This window comes from Peromyscus californicus, unplaced genomic scaffold (genome assembly GCF_007827085.1).
Source record: "Peromyscus californicus insignis strain IS unplaced genomic scaffold, ASM782708v3 Scaffold_6__1_contigs__length_162567912, whole genome shotgun sequence".
In the NCBI taxonomy this organism is placed as follows: Eukaryota; Metazoa; Chordata; class Mammalia; order Rodentia; family Cricetidae; genus Peromyscus; species Peromyscus californicus.
Window position 1 is genome coordinate 40004588 of NW_026294584.1, and position 12283 is coordinate 40016870.

At 36.0% G+C, this 12283-nt stretch overlaps 1 pseudogene; it reads left to right on the top strand.

The window, feature by feature from the left end:
• The first annotated feature begins 11110 nt into the window (after window positions 1-11110).
• Window positions 11111-12076, top strand: LOC128098795 (peptidyl-tRNA hydrolase 2, mitochondrial-like; annotated as a pseudogene).
• Window positions 12077-12283: the final 207 nt, after the last annotated feature.

Consider the following 12283-nt stretch of genomic DNA (forward strand, 5'->3'; position numbering starts at 1 on the left):
CCATGAATTTTATATGTACTACTATTTTTTTATTTTGTTTTTACAACACTTTATTGAAGCATATTATTACTACTCTGTTCCAGAAATCCTTCAGTATTACTTTATTTTCAAAGTCACAAAGCTAGCATGTAAACTATTATTGGCATACAGAACTACTCTCCCGGCTTTTCCTCACAACCACAGCATAGTACTTGACTCTAGCAGTGTGTACATATTTGAAGACAACACAGGAAGTTAACTTATTCTAGAAGACTCATGAGAAACAGTTGCTAATTGCATTATTTGATAAGTTATATTCAACTAACAGCAATGATTATATACAAAATCCCAAATTAAGTTGAATCACAATTGTTTTGTGGCTTTAGAATCAGAATAAGGGAGGTTTATTGATCTTGGATAGTACTCTATAATGTTTCAGTAGTATAACACACAGATCACCACAGGGTGTTCTTCAAGGAATAGCTCTGTTCAGTTACAGTTATTTGGAATGGTGTCCATTTACCAAACACTGTCTTTTGCTCCTTACAATAATGGATTTGTCACTTCTGATATCCCTTAAACAAATGGCTCATGTTTCTTTTTCTTTCTTTCCTGAAGAGATTTCCACATAGGCTAAAAGAATATGAAATAATTTTATTGCTAATTTGAGTTTTGACTTTTTCTTTAAATTGATAGTCAATATTGTATGTGCTCATCATGAACAAAATGATATTATAAAATATATAAAAATCAGGAAACGGTTAGTTCTTATTAATTAACAAATTTTCTTCACACATATCATTTTCTGTGCAAATATCACAAAATCCATCCTGATTTTTTTCAATAATACACTGTACCATCAATAATTATAGTCATCTTGACTGTTATTTCTACAGTACAAAAAACCAAAGTATTTTCCTTCATGACATAGAAAGTCACTGTAACCCTGCATATTCTGAACAAAATTCATAAGAAAATATTGAATGTGAACAGAATAGAAATTATACAGGAATATTAAACAAAGCATCTCTTAGTAGTTTGTAATCTTCATACTCACCTAGAATGATACTTAACAGGAATTACAGAAATTCAAAGCTGCAAAAAGAATAAGAAGAACAGAAAGTCTTATTCCCTGTAATAATTCAGAGCATGTAAGTGCTTATTACCTTTCTTATGCTCATGCCAAATTCTGACTCACTTTGACAGTGAGAGCATGTGGTTGAGGAAGACAGATAGAAGGGTTACTGCGTGTGAAGGGGGGCAGAGTTAAGTAGCTTCTATAAGGTTACCATGGACGTTTCTTCTTCCTTCTAAATTTAGATGCACTCTCCAAAAGCTCATGGGCTTCCAGGCACATCTATTAATAATTCTAGCCTTTGTCTCTACCAGTCCCTCAACTATGTTTGCTACTTATCTTCAGTGCATTTTATTACCATTGCCAAGACCATGTTATTTTTAACTAACCATTTTGTTTGCATTTTATAAAAAACAATACATATTCAATGTTTAAAACAGAAAAACAAAAAAGGAGTTTCAATTAGAAGGTTTTGAACATTTGTCTATCTCAAAATAACCTCAGATTCTTTTTAAAAATGTATCTCAGCCAGGCGGTGGTGGCGCATGCCTTTATTCCCAGCACTCGGGAGACAGAGGCAAGCATATCTCTGTGAGTTTGAGGCTAGCCTGGGCTACATAGAGAGTTCCAGGACAACCAGAGCTAAACAGAGAAAACATGTCTCAAAAAAATCGAAAAATAAATAAATAAATAAATTTTTAAAAGGTATCTCTTATTTTATTTATTTGGGCTTCCTATATTATGGCTTGCTGTTTTGTGTGGGCTAAGTATTTTCAAAAATAACAAGCATAATGCCAGTGTTTCTCACAGAATGACAAGATCATTCACGGTGTATTTGTATAGGGTATTTAAACTAAATAGAAATTTAAAAGCTATAACTTAATATAGAATAGCATTTCTTCAATGACGTTACTCTTTTAGAAATTATGTTTAGTAATATAATTACTGGGCTACACAAAACATAGTTTAGATATCCTGTTTTGTATCACTATATGAAACATTTGATTTCACATCTTGCACTATTTGAGAAGTCTTCAGTCCTTGAGACTGTTAGAACAATGAGTATGCTTTTTTATTCAGTTCTAAATTAATCGATTAAAATTGGCCTCATATAATCCTGAATTCATTTTCTTATATTATTATGAGAACTTCTTGTCTATTCAGTTTTCCTTATTTTTCAGGCTTTGCCTTTTCTTTTTACCAAAGTGATGATGCTCTGTATATTTTTATTAAGCATCCCATATTCTAAAAACAGATAGTTTGCTAAATGTTTTTAAGTATTGTGTTTTCAACTTATTTAATGTTTTAATAATTACATATATAGTTACAACTTATTATATTTTAAATGCAGTTACCCCCAACTAAAGAACATTTTTGTTCATTCTGTGTGACTGCTGTGGGATGGGTAACTATTACTTCTTTGTGATTATAGCCAATTCTAATTATGAAGTGTTTTGACTATTATTTTGCCACTTATTGGCATCATCTCTACATTTCTTTTATTTCAACTTTGTTTTTAGCTTCCAGTTAATAGCCTGTGGTATCCATGTTGCATAAGCTACTTTCAGTATGGACTTAAACCAGCAACAACAAATAAAATGTGAACAAAGTCTGTTGAGCAAAAAAGTTTGACAGAACAACTAATTTGATAGGACAATTTAATTTCTTTCCAAGGAATAACAAATGAGCAAATTCAGTTCTTCACACTAAACACTTACCTTGCCTTCTACCATATTTTATTCAACTTTCTAATTGAGGGACAAACACATGCTCTCTCCTGATAATGTTCTTCTTTATTTCAACAAAGAAAGCAAGACTTACATGAAGAAATACATATCCATATTTGTTTTATGAAATCAAGTTGAAGTTTGTGTCTGAGACAAAACATGAGGTAGTATAATACCTAAAGATGCAGAACACATTAATCCTACTGTCATTGCTTATGGTATATAAATTTAAGTTTGGCCACAATAAACACATCTGCGGCTTTCCATTTTGTCCAATTGTGGCTTTCTGTTATGTCCACATACCTGTGATGTATTGTTGCTGCAGTCAAATTCCCAGCCTGGACAGGCGGTCTCTATTTACCATGCTGCAGTATGTGCAAGAAAAACACCACTGGAAATACTGTTATAAAATTGTCTCTGATACCTATTATTTATCCTATTCATTTTCCACAGCTTTCACTGAAGCCTCTGGAGCCACTCCAGAGGAGACATTTGTCATAGCAAAGTCTTAATGAAATCTAGGGAAGGATGAGACTCTAAGGAAATGACAAAAGATACCCAGTCTCAGGGGACCTGTGGACTTATTTGACAGGTTACCTGTTGGAGTTCATTTTAGAGAAAGAAAACCTTGAAAATGTATTTTAATCTTTCCCTTTATTTTAAATAGCTGCCTATTGTTAAGGAAAATTGCATAAGAAACACCATGGGTTTTTAAACAGCTGCTAATGGCCTATAACAACTTCCTGATACAATCTGAACCATAGAATATACTTGAAAACGACATGTAAGAAGTCTTTGTCCTTTGATAGATTATCCAAGGAAACTTTAAGCATTACCTTAATATTTAAGACAATAAAGCACATAGCCATATTGCAATGTTTTTTTAATGTTTTTGTAAAGAGACAGTTATAACTAACTATTGAAAATGCACTACACTACTTGCCAGAAAAGATTATGCGTATGCCTTGATATGGCATGGAGTCATATTGTCAGGCAGTGACATGCCTCTCCTGTGTTAATGTCACACACTTTAGTATGAAATGTGCAGCTTTTCTTTTAGTTTAAATGAACTTCAACCTTTCCCTTGTCTTCACATAAACACTTAACACCTGGCGTATCAGTGGAGTCCCTGCCTAGCACTTTAACAGTAGCATCTATCTAGTTTACATATGTTTTCTTTCCATGTTCAAAATGATCATGTCGCACACTGTTCAAACCTGGACACTTGTGAAAAGAGAGAATACTGAGCTGATTATACAACTATGAAGACATATTGAAATCATCTTTGGGAGTCTCCATTACTCCAATAATTCTCCCAAGGGAATTTCTCTATTCCTTTCCTCATATCATTGATCACTTTACTATATATTCCTATTAAAATTTAATTATGTCCTTCATCCAGACATAGCCAAGGAGCAACTTCATTTAAAGTCCAAGTTCAAGAGGAGCTCTTTCTGTGCAAGTACAAAACCTGGTGCATAACTGCTCAAAAGCAACACAATATGTTAAATATACATTTGCCTCAGTAGAGCGGCTTAGTAAATAAATTAATAGGAACACCTCATTCATTTATAACTATGAGTTATCTGTGTCAAGTGATTAATGTGTATGTCTAGTATTCCAGACAGAGTACCAGTGAAGAGAAGAAAAAGAAATGTAGACACTGGATGACAGGCAGGAAAAGAAAATAAAGAACTTTTTAAAAATAAAAAGTGGTTCATTAAAATATTGAGTCCAATAAGATCTGCCTTCTTAACCTTTTCCCGAAGTCTAGCCCATCTAAAGCTAATCACAAGGTCCCATGAGTTGTTTTGCTTGCGGAATGAAGTATTTTGTTCTAATTGAATGAGCCTAGTACACATTCTGCATGTAGAATAGATTTCTAAATTAATTTTTCACTCCTCTTGTCATCTGAAAGCATCTAAGGTAACACAATTTTCAACAATTTAAAAACAAATGACTTCAATTCAACTGGCCTATATTTTATGCCTTTTAAAAAATTAACTGTTATCACAGCTCAATGTGCCAAGTGTCAACCTTATCAAATTTCTCAGTGCCCAAGAAAATGAATGTAATTGCTTCCCCTGTATGATATATTGTACATAATTGGCTTCCTATCACAAAGCAGCTGGAAAATATTCACAAAATCTGAAAGAAGCCTGCATTTGTATTCAGGTCACAGACTCAAAAATGTGTGTTTCTTCTTCAATGTAGGCTGTGACAAAAGCAACAATAAAATTTCAGTTGATATAAAGAAACTAACAGAAACAAACATAAAAAGTCATCAATTATGTTGTAGATCTCCATTGTTATAAGTAAAGCTATTGAGGTCAGCTCAATATTTCCTTGACATTATGTATTCTTATTAACATAATCACAAATTATTGTTTTCTTAAATATTTTAACATCAATAGAAGTGTTAGTATTTAGTTTTAAATATTTTCTGTGCCTCTTACAAATCCATGTGAAACTGCAATAGCATTTCTGATATCATTTATTCCAATAGATTGGTAAGTGTCCAGAAATTTCTCCAAGTTACTTGAATGTGCTTCCATCATGTCACCCCCATTTCAAAGCACAGGGAACCAAAGAGGGAGCACAGGGGAGCACCTCTCCCCTCTGTGATGAACAGTGCTCAGCACTACTTATATGTGTTATGGGCTTATTAATGATTTCTAAAAAAAATGTGTGTGTGTGTGTGTGTGTGTGTGTGTGTGTGTGTGTGTGTGTGTGTGTTTGCATGCATGTCTATGTGTGTGTCTTCAAGAATATGACATGAGCTATTTGTAGAGATCTGAAGACAACTTTTAAGAGTTGGTTCTCATCTTCCATCTTGTTTTGATGCAGAGTCCCTTTGTAAGATTCTGCCATTTTGATTCTGACCCTTCCTCCTCCTATTCCACCATAGGAGCAATGGAATTACAATTGTACACTACCATGTTGACTTTTAACCTGGATTCTGGAATTTGAACTCAGGTCAAGATTGGGCACCAAGCACATTAGTTCATTGAAATGTCTCCCCAGACTCATCAATGTGTCTTAACATTGATAGTTACACTGAGTTTAACTCAAGAGATGTACTTGTTTATAGGAAAACACTGAAGGATTTAGGAGCACTGTGTCTGCAACCTACTCTCAAACATTTAAAAAAACTTTAGAGATATGTAATAGAGAAAAAGGAACATGGCGACAGAAAGATACCATGAAATACTAACATTTCATGTAATATTGGGTGTTATGAAATCTTAACATTTGGCAAATCTTACTAATCTCACAGCTATCTACAGTCTTATACATTAAAAAATATTGAAACATCAATCAAATGCAGACATTGAAAGTATAGTGTAAGGATGCTTCATAGACACTTAAAGAATGTTAGGACTACACCAGGCAAGGAAGATATATTTTCACTGCTGTGAAGGACAGTAGGAAGCCCAGATGAGAAACTGATTTTTCAAATTTCAGTTGCTTAAGTGTGTGAAGATATGTGGATCTTATAATATAGATTGAAAGTGGTATAGCACTAACCATCTTGTATACAACACAATTGTTATTGAACATCTACTTGATGAAACTTAGAAAAAAAAACTTATTGAGATACCTATGCTATAGTGAAAACAAAGCAAAAAGCCTTACCCTATGGCTCAGGGAAAATCCTGAAAGAAAGGAAGGAAAGATTATTAGAACCAGAGATTAGGTTAAACCGATATGAAACAGTGTCTTCTGAACACTTCAATATCATTGAACTTACAGACTCATAGTGGTTGTGATTGCCTACAGAATCTAGCCAACATCAAGCCAGTAAAATCTTCACCATAGACTGGGGAAGACATTATGAAGCCCCACTCCTAGATAAGGAGATTTGGAAGTTGAAAGCCACTGCATAACAAGAACCAATCTTCTTCAAGGAACTGGCCCTTTTAGGATGTTCATGGCTTTAGTAGATGTCACTACCCATATACATTTTTTTATAAGAACAGCACTGATTTGTCTCAGTGGGCTATGAAAAGAGGACATGAACTTGGGAAGTGAATGTATCAGGGATGTTTGGGAGAAGTAAGAGGGGAAATAAAAGATTAATATGACCAGAATACACTATAAACATCTCTGAAATTACCAAAGAGTGAATAAAAACACCAGATAATAATTTTGTAATTAGATTATATGGAGATCCATTTGGTAAATCAGTCAAAATGCATGTGCGTGTATGCATGCATGCACACACAAACACAGATGGGGGAGCAGGGAGGGAGGGAGGAAGGAGGGAGGGAGGAAGGAGAGAAGGAGGGAGGGAGGAGGGAGAAAGTTTCCCAAGAGCTTACAACAGTTATTTTCTGGAGAAAAAGATCCCTTGGTAAACCGCACTTTTCCCTGCAGTTGGCCAGTCAGAAAGCAGTATGGATCAATGTCTTCTTACTGGCAGGATGAGAGGGAATACAAATAGAACTGAGGATTCTCAATTTCCTCCATACATCCATGTATCTTATCTGTGTGACATTTTGGAACCGTTCAGTAGGAGCCTTGAGTGTGAGAGTAGAGGTGATGATTGAAGGGCCAGAGTACAATGATGGGGACAGAAATAAAGGAGAGCAACACAGGGTAAGATGATAAGGGGCTTAGGGAGACTCATAGCTCTCACGTCTAGCAGTTAACTGGACAGAAATGAAATCAGTCATCAGATTCATTGGCCTGGGTCAGAGAGAAATTCCCTTAGACGCTGTATAAAGAAGCTTGAGAGAATTACAAGACCAATCTGAAGGTAAAGAGCTCCACAACTGCTCCAATACACATACACACACACAAAAAACACACACACACACACACACACACACACACACACACACACACACACACACACACACACCAACCACAAGAAAGTGGATGATTAAACTATTCAAAGTGAATAATTGCCTGTCCTCTACTGAAAAAGTCTTGATATATTGGTATTTTTACCTTCATTTCGTTATTTTCTCTAATATTTTAAAATTCTTATTACTAAAACTGAAGTTCTTACTCTTTTTATTTTAGGTATTTATATCTCTCTACATGAGAGTAAACTGATGATAAGAACAGGAAATATAGTGACTGGGCTGCTTTAGGGTAGAAAACTCAAAAGTAAACTATTTTTCTTAGAAACCATATGCATAACTTTAAGTCTAAATGAGAAAGATAATTTTATAGTACATTTCTAAATAAAATTTATTTATTCATGTCAAAATAATTTTGGAATATTGAGAGTATCTTCACTGATCAAATATGTCTGATGAAAGAGAAATCATAGTTATTGGCTACTTCTCAGGGAGCTGAAGAGTGTAAGCTGTCATTTGGTATTCTAACCATCAAATCACTCAGCCATATCATCTAATGTAGGCATTTTCCATTACTTTCTCGAATTAACTTTCTTGTATATCCCATCAGAAATGAACAGGATGATAACAACTTATTTGAATATTTATTAGTTCTAGTAGAACTATGTCCTTAAGTTTTAATGCAATATTGACTTGAAAGAGATCTCTAGGTTTCATGTGTTAAGTGAAAAGACTCATAGACTAGTGGACTACAGCAAAACTAAGAGAAAAGAAAGCCTTGGCTCTAGATCCTTTGGCAAATGACTACAACTCTACATGGTTCATTTTCCTTGACTTTAAAATGGAGATCATAATAGTTCCTAATTTATAAAGTTGTTACAAGAATTAAATGAGTTAATGTATGAAAACACTTAGCCCAATGCCTGGAACATAGTAAATGTTCAATAAATATTATCATTCAATTCTCAGTTGAAAGAATGTGAGGATTAAAGATCATGCTCATGCCTGTTTAATGGGAAGGAACAAATAGTTATTGAAAAGCCAATGTTATTAGGCTCTACTCCCCCTCTTCTATATTCAGGATTCATTAACTCTTTAATTCAGATTTAAAAACTGATAACTATAAAGGCCCAGGAAGAACCACACAGAATAGGAAGATCAATGAGAAATCAAGCCTAGGTTTTTTATGCAGCAAACCACCTTCCTTTTCACTATTCACAGTCTAATGCTTTTCAGCTTAGCTTTTGACAGGGATAGAAATTACCATGAATAGGGGGATTTTTAAGTACCAGGTTTCTTGACTATGAGTTTCAAAGTTATACATTTAGATTTTTCTTTTTCATTTTTTACAATTAAATGTTTTTCTTTCTTTATTTTTCTTTTTTATTAAGAAAACTTTTTTCATTCATTTTATACACCAATCAAAGATCCCCCTCTTCCCTCTTCCCGCCCCCAGCCTCCCCCTCCTAACCTACCCCCACTCCCCCCCACAAGAAGGCAAGGCCTCCCATGGGGAGGCACATTCAGTAGAGGCAAGTCCAAGCCCCTCCCTCTGCCTCAAGGCTGCAAGAGGTGTCCTATCATAGGTAGTGGTTCCACAAATCCAGCTCATGGACCAGGTGGATTCTAATCCTATTGACAGGGGTCCTCCCAAGTAGATCAAGCTACACAACTGTCTCACCATGCAAAGGGCTTTTACTCTTCTTCAAGGCAGATAATTTTTAACTTTTTTGTGGGCCTAGGAATACATTTAAAATCTCTCTCTCTCTCTCTCTCTCTCTCTCTCTCTCTCTCTCTCTCTCTCTCTCTCTCTCTCTGTGTGTGTGTGTGTGTGTGTGTGTGTGTGTGTGTGTGTGTGTGTGTGTGTTTACCACAGCACACATGTGGACAACAACTTTTAGGAATCAGTTCTCTGCCACCACCATGTGGGTCCTGGGGAGTAAACTTAGGTCATCAATCTTAGCATTGAATACTTTTACATGCTAAACCTGCTAGCAATCCCAAGTCAATTAAGATATAGTAACTACCTAAGGCAGAGGTATCATGGAATTTTCATCATCATTTGGTTCCCTTTTCACCTTGTCCTTTCCCCACAACAAGAAAGATGAAAGAGACAAGGTTGGGTGAGGAACTAAAATTCAGTCCCATTTCTCTTCAAGAGATGGGGAAGGCAAAACTAGGGGTTTCTGGACTCTCATGCATTCTGAGCTGCTGGGGAGAAAACTATACACATAATGTTCCATGACCAATTCCCTGGTTGAAAATGTTTCATGAAGTCTCTGAACCCTCTGAAGCTTCAGGAAGCATGATATCAAGCTGGGTTACTCACTCTCACCTTTCTGAAAATCCCAGGCTCACCTAGGCCTGCTACCCACATAGTAGAATGGATTTTTAAGATTGACATATGGTTCTTGCATTTTCCCCCATCTATCTAAAAGAAATGAACACCTTCGGTAGCTCAGTTGAATGTGCAAAGGGTGAAATAGTAAAGGCTTTCGTGATTGAATGGACACATACTCAAGGTGTGCATTTATGCATGCAGAAAGAAAGCAAAAACTAAAGCTATCTGCATGATCATCTGTAAGTTCACAATAGCATGTCATTCTCGACTCTTCTGAAAATAGAATAAATTCTAGTGGAATTCTGAAAAATTATTTCACAATGTCGTTGAGGCTTCACGAAAAACAAATTATATCCCAAATGTAAATTTAAAATCTAGTTTTCATGAAATATTTTCAGTCATGGAGCCAATTTGAAATATCTAAATAGATAATTGCTAAATTTCATTTTCTATTCATGGAACAGGGTGTACAGGGTATTTATCATTCTGTATCAGCTTATCCAGGGATCACCTGGATCCAGGGAAAAACAGTCAAAGGGAAAGAAGGAAAATTTGTAACTGACATGTTTCCTCTATCATTTACATAAATAATGAACAAAATTAGAAAAACCATTAGTGGTTTCAATACAAGCTGCCAATTAGAGTGTGAAGACCGGTGGTCTTTTTTCCACACTGCTCGCTGACTAATTGCTTTACTTGCACACTCTACATTATCCTTCAGAGAGTATGGAAACACAGAACTATTTCTTTATGATAGCCAATAACAGTGATCTGACAAGTTAAATTCTAAATCAAATAAAGTATGACATAGATTTTTTTTAATCTGTATCCCACAAAGTACCATGTTTTGTCAGATAATTTACTGATGTCACTGTATAATTTGTCTCTCTTACTTCTCTCGAGGTTCATGTCTAGCTTACCCGTTTCAGAGACAACCAATACTCCTGGGAAAATTCTACCAAATAAAGGAGAAACATTCCAGGTAAATGCAGTCTGCAATTCTGTGGTTGTGAAGAAACAAAAGACACTGTCCAAATCCCTTCTGGCCAAAGACATAGTTCTGTACAAGGAAACAAGAATTTACTAAATCAGTGCATAAAGCATGTTCCTCGCTTGGGAGTGGAGAACCACAAGGCATGCATGAGGAGAAGTGCTTCAAATGCCCTCCAAATCCTTGGTTATGGGGTGTTGGGCTCATTTTGGTACACTCAGTTTGACTGAGTTGCTTGTGACATGTGCCTGTTCTGTGGTCTCCAGGACCACCTTGGAATGTTGCCCCTAGACCTCAACAAGTGAGATACATAGAGACACAGAGATGGAAACTGAAGCAAGCATCTTTGTAACACGAATTGCTAAACTGTCTTATTAATAAAAAACCCAGAGCCAAATATTGGGGTGAAAACTGAAAGATCAGAGAAACTGAGTAAGCCAGCCACAAGTTCTTAACTCTATGAAATCCTGTCTCAAGAGAATGAGTTCCTGTTTCCTCATGCCTTATATACCATTTTCTGCCCTGCCATCTTACTTCCTTGGATTAAAGGTGTGTGTGCTTCCAAAGGATGAAATTTCAAGTGTTGGGATTAATGGTGTGTGCCACCATGCCTGGCTCTGTTCCCAGTATGGCCTTAAACTTACAGAGATCCACCTGGATCTCTGTCTTCTGAGCAATAGGATTAAGGGTATGTGCTGTTACTGTCTGACCTCTATGTCTAATCTAGTGGCTGGCCCTGTCCTCTGATTCCCAGATAAGTTTTACTGGAGTGCACAATATATCACCACACATCCTGGGAGAGAGTGGGGAGTACAAAGTGATTCTTGTTTGAACTGAACTGACCTAAAGATGGGAAAAGGGAAGATTGTTGCCCAGTGTTCTCTTGCTGCTGTTTCTGCCTACAAGCAGACTCAAAGGAGAAAATCTCAAGAGATCAAAGAGTGGGAGGACTGTGGCCAGACCAAAGTGGTGGTCAAAACCCCAGATGAAGACAGCCTCATTGAATTACTGACCCATGCAAAAATATTGGGACTGACTGTAAATTTAATCCAAGGGTCATATGCAGATTGAACCAGGCTCTTAACTATCCTGGGAAGTGGGTCAGGACCAGTAGAACTAATTGGTGAAGTTACTGGCCACCTAAAACTTTACTAGATGAGCTTTTTGTGATGGTGATACTGTCTGAAGAGTATGAAGCCTGTCAGCACAATAAAGGCTTAATTTTTGTCTCACTTTTAAAAAAGAAAGAGTTTACTGAATCATACAGTGTTGTGGAATATTCACAGTATATGTCACCATGATTGGTTTAATAAACAAGATGACTGGCCAATAGCTTAACAGGATAAAGTTAGGCAGGAAAGC